The following is a 6,000-nucleotide window of genomic DNA, read 5'->3' as shown; positions in this document are numbered from 1 at the left end:
TAATAGTGTAATGGTACATGTAAACAAGATTTGGGATTTAAGTCTTGCTCCCCATTGCTGCCAGCTTGTTCAAGTTGCGAGGTCTTGTCACTCTCAATAGTGAAAATAAATAGAGTAATTCAAGTGATAACACTTTTATGACTAAAGAAATTACTTTGAAAAGGAAAACTTGGTACCTTTGAAAGAGTTTCAAAAATGGGAAAGATTGGTGATACAAGTGTTGGGAAGAGAAAGAGGACTAAGTTCAGTCATCAAGATGATGGACTGTTGTGGTGCGAGAAGTCACTAGGGTGCAGGAGACACTTCTTGCTTATTAAGCAAATTGTTAGGGGAATCGCTGAGTATTGTAGAGAACAATAAATGTTAGCTAGAGACGTGTATCCTTGTGAGGGTGTTCTACTGTGTGGCTAACTATGACGCATTCATGCATGTATACCTGTTGAGGTTTGGATGACCGAAAGATCGGACCTCCGGAAGGTTGAGACGATCGCATATCAGGCCTTAAATGGAAATGTACCAAGAGGGTTCTAGCTCCTGGCATACGCAAGTCTGTGTGGTCAGCTGTGTGTTGGATCGATTTGGCGATGTTTACGTGGTAAGTGATACTCGAGTCTGTATGGTCAAATGTGTGTTGGACCGACTTACGAGGTGCCCGACCTATTAAGTGGCAATTCTTTTATGGCGTTGACCAGTTTATTTGAATCATATTTCTGAGCATGCATTGTATGAGCATAACCATGCAACTAACTTTGATGTGTTGATAAGTCCATCGTTTGATCGTGTGGAATGATAACACGACTTGACTACGTGATATGATATGATTATACAGATTGTGTTTCTTGTGTATAGCAATATTATTTGTAGTGGTTACAAAGTATACATTATTGTGCTATAATATACTAGTATTTGAAAGTTGACTCTCGCACATTATTGTTTGCATGCTTGTGCTTAGGCGGTCGACAACTGTTAGGTGATGGGGGATTGAGAATATGGTAGAGGTATCTCGAATGACACCACCAGATCATGACGAGTTCGAGGACGAGGATCCGCTGCATGGCGTTTCTTGAGCAAGATGAGGTGGACTTCAAAGATATAGTAGATCGGACAGAACAAGTGAGAAAGCGCATCATTCAACGATAGATGAGTCGTTGTAGAGTCGAGGAGCATGGTGGACATGTCTTCTCGAGTAGAGTGTTGTCATATTAGTGCAATACCTATAGGGTTGGATCTAGTGACGAATCCAAGATTTCTTAATTGTGGGGCAAAATACACACACATATATAAAATAATTAGTCGGGAAAAATAATGCAAATTACATACACTTTTTTCTTTTACAAACAAAAAATATATATAAAGTATTTAAAAGGGATTTAGAGAACAATAAAAAATTTGTGGGGGAATTTGCCCCCAAAGCCACCAATGTGGTTTCGCAGCTGGTTGGATCAGCATATACTTGTATTTTGGGACAGGGTTGGTTCCCGACATATTGATCTTGGTATGGTTCTTTTATAGGGAAATCATATGGAGTAGTTGGACTTAGGAGTCTATATTGGAGGCCATTTTAGGATGGCTGTTTCTTTCGACCATGGTAAACACTTGTGTATTATATTTTTGATGATTGGTTACTGTGGCCTTCAGACTTGCATATAAATGTGATGAGTTGGTATGTACGTATGGTCTTTATGCATAGTATGTTTGAAAGTCTATTTCGCTTTAAAAAAGAAAAAAGAAATATACCCGCTTTCAAGAACCGCTTTTGAAAACTATTGCATATTTATTTGGAGAGATGTTACTACTGTGACCCCCGAAAATTGGGGTGTTACAAAGAGCTAAGTAATCCTAGAGGAATACAACCTCTTCGAATGGGCAAAGATCGAACGAAAGTAACATGTCCTGGGGATACAGTCCAACAAGTTGTGAGCACAAGTAATCTGAAAGGGTCAACCCACACCGACCCTAGAGGATGATGATCGGAAAAGAAATCCCAAAGGAATGAAGGCAGTTAACAGCCAAAGGATGCAAAGGCATAAAAATTCATATGAGACTTTTCTTCCTTTTATTAAAGTTTGGAACTACATAACCGTTTGTTGCAAAAAAAAAACAATTTCATTATTAATTTTTTTAAAGGGAACAAACTTTAAGCAAATCGAGCGGTTTCAAATATATGGAAAGGAGCGCATGAAAAATAAGGGCGCAAAGGAAATGCTTGGAAGTTTTCGGAGACTCGACAATGGGTATGGCTTCAGAGGGTGAAAATGACTCTAGGAATGAAAGAAACGTCAAAGATATAGAAGAACACTCTCCATTTTCTATTTTAATACTTTTCAATTTAAACTTAACATAACAGGATAGATAAATTCTAATTAGATGGTTTTGTGAATCGTTTTTACATTGCGAGTGATGGTAATTAAAGTCATCGATAAGTTATTTGTATATCTAGTTCTTTAGATTTTGTTTTAAAAAAAAATCTAGTTCTTTAGATAACAAAAGTTATCTTACTGTCCCCTAGGATAACTCAAGTGGTAGGCAGGGCCGGCTCTGGGCCTGTGTAGGCAGACCCACAACTCAGGGCCTCCAAAAAGAAGGGGTCCAAAAAAAAATTCTCATTAAACTTTCCCAAAAAAAAAAAATTTACTAGTTGCATTCAAGACCAGTTCTGTACTTCTGTATTTAAGAGCTTAATTAGCATTGAAATGTGGAAGGTTTCCTTGGGTTCTTCTACCTAATTCACTAGATAAGTGGATATTAATTAATTAGTGAACAAATTAACTCTGAAACGGCCCAGGCCCTCCAAAATGTCGGGACCAGCCGTGGTGGTAGGAGCTTGGAGATATATGAGTTAGGTAGGAGAGATCCAGAGGTCGATCCGTGACGGGTGCAATTTATCTTTCTGATGTACCAAAAAAAAGTATCTTAGTATGAGTTTAATATTTTATAATCTTCATGATTACTATTATTAAAAATCTAAATATTATTAATTGTATTTAATTTTTGTAAAATTAAAGTAATTAATGCTTCTTTTAGTTAAATATATTAATAAAAAAATTATTAAAAATATATTGTTTCTTACTTTTTTTCGATACTTCGGAAAATTTTTTGTTTCTTACTTTTATGTAAATTTATTCAAATTATTAATTTTATCATAAAATTATTTGAATTTGATTGTTTAAATATTTCACGAAATAAAATTATTAGATGCATTTAAACGTTTTAGCTTAAATCTTAATTACTAGATATTGTATCATTCATTTTGCTTCAAATTAATAAAGGATTTTACGTATGCATCCAATGATGTCATTTTTTTTGGTACATGCATCCAATGATGTCATAATGCTCCATTTTCAGTTACAATATTTTTAAATTTATATTAATTATGACATGACATGTTGAGAGATTCTAATTTGAGTAATTGTGTAAAACTTCTTTACACAATCAATGCATATTAATAAAACTTTACCGATAAATTATTTTTATTTCTAGTTCTTTATAAAATGTAAGTTATCTTAATATAATTTTAACATTTAATACTTTTCGTGATTAAAAATATTAATAATATAATTATTATTAAGTAGATTTAATTTTTTAACTTAAATTGTAATTAATTCTAACATTTATAAATATTCAACCTAAATTTATTAATAATAATTTCAAAAAAAAACCTAAATTTATTAATAATTAGTTTTTTAAAATATATTATTTTATTACTTTTATGTAAAAAAAAATTAAATTATTTAATTTATCATAAAATTATTTGAAACTTTAATAATTTTTATACTTATTAAATGTATTAAATTAAATGATAATTAACCAAAGAAAATTAAATAATAATCATTAAAATATGCATCATTTCTGTACCAAAAAACTTATCCTTTTTTGAAAATAGTTAATGCATCATTAATTTTGCTTCAAATTAATAAAAGATTTTTTTTTTTGATAGGCAATTATAAATATATTGAAGAGAAGTACAAGGGGTACTTCAACCCAATACAAAAAGGAAAATGAAGCAAAAGAACAAGAAGAGAACATGTACAAAGACAAAGACCCTACTAGTGTTAAAGCAAAAGATTTATTTTATGCGCAATGATGGTGTTCAATTATTTTTTTTCTTCGATGGAGCAGGTGTTCAGTTATATAAGCATGCATTCAATCACGTTATTTTTAATTTATATAATTTTAAATTTAAATTTAATTATTGCGATGACAAATTGATTTTTTTTAAAGGGACAAATTGATATATTTTAATTGAACGACTGTGTAATAATTCTTTCCACTAATAATGCATTGTAATTAAACTCATAGATAAATTATTTTTATTTCTAGTTTTTTTGAAAAAAGGAAAGTTATCTTAATATAATTTTAATATTTAATAATATTTATGATTAATATTTTTAATTATATATATTTTTTAAATTAAATTGACATTAATGCTGTCAAATATATTAATAATTAGTTTCTTGAAATATATTATTTTTTCTCTATGTTTAAGGGAAGATATTTATCTTTTTTATTTGATATGGAGTGTACTAATACATTTTTTTATTTTAAGAAAGTATACGCTTTTATTAGGTCTGACAATTTTATTATTTTCTCTAAACAAATTTCATTTATAACCATTAATTAATATTTAATATTTTGTAATTAAATTTCCATAAATTTTCTCTCATTCTTCCTATTTATATAGCATTTTTCTCATTTCTTTGGTCATCCTCTTTCTTCTTCTCTCAACATTTTCCTTGTTTCTCTCTCCACCACCTCCATGGATCCTTCAAAGATTTTTTTTTTGAAAGAAAGAAAAAAAAATCTTCAAAGATTAAAATGGGAGAAATTAAATTGTTCATAAAGGTTTAGTCCTTTATGATCATCAATTAATTCGAGTGAATGTGAACTTTAACAGATCAATAAATCACCACATACACATGGAGATTTTTTTTCTTCAGGTTTTTGGTGATTTATTAAACCGACTGAATTTCATATTTCAAGAACAAATATATCTTAGGGTATATGAAGTATGAAGTGGTATATTCTTTTTTCTATTCATATTTTATTAAGATTGATTTCTTTAAAATTCAGATTAAATTTCTTAAACTTTCACGTTGTTTCAGTAATGTACTCCAACATTAGTCAATTTGTTAATATCCTAAAACATAACTTGTGAATGTTCATAAGCATTCTATGTTAAAACTTGAAAATAGGAAGCCTAGCTAAGGGGTGACTCTAGTTGTTGATAGTCATTTTGTTTGATGTCAAGGTATCTTATGGTAAGTGTTTTTCTAAGCTAAATTTGATTACAAGTTTTGTGTTGTTGATTTTGTTTTGTTATGACATGAAAAGTAAATTGGATATGTGAAACAAAATTATGACTATTTGTGCCTTAACATTTTTTTTCATTTTTTTTCAGATCAGATTTTCTAGGTATTGTTTGTTAAGCTTTGCAACTTGCCTTGACTGACAACAGTGAGACACTATTGCCTTGGTTAATAGAACTGTTCAAGGCCAAAATTATGAATAGTGCCTCAGGGTTTTAAGCCAAAGCAAGTTGCAAAGCTAAACAAACAATATCTTGAAAATATGGTATGGAGATAAATGTTAAGGCACAAATAATCATAATTTTGTTTTACATTTCCAATTACTTTTAATGTCATAACAAAACACATTTAACAATATGAACTTGTAATCAAGTTTAGCTTAGAAATATACTTACGCGATAAGACACCTTGACATCAAGGAAAATGATTACCATCCATTAGAGTCTCTCCTTTATTCTTCACATTTGCAACTTCTGACATAGATTACTTATGAACATTCACAAGTTTTATCTTTATTTGAGTATGTTGAGATGTTTTTATAAGTATTAAAGACTATGAGTTTAAAAATGGTAAAAGTTCAATAAGGTAAATGAAGTTGTCCAAATGTAAGTAGAGGATCAAGATCCTGCCCTAAAATAGTAGCGCAACCGTGCAAAATCATTCCACTCTTTGGCTTAAAATCCAACAAACGAGA

This window comes from Lotus japonicus, chromosome 5 (genome assembly GCF_012489685.1).
Source record: "Lotus japonicus ecotype B-129 chromosome 5, LjGifu_v1.2".
NCBI lineage: Eukaryota > Viridiplantae > Streptophyta > Magnoliopsida > Fabales > Fabaceae > Lotus > Lotus japonicus.
This window is presented reverse-complemented; position numbering follows the sequence as displayed.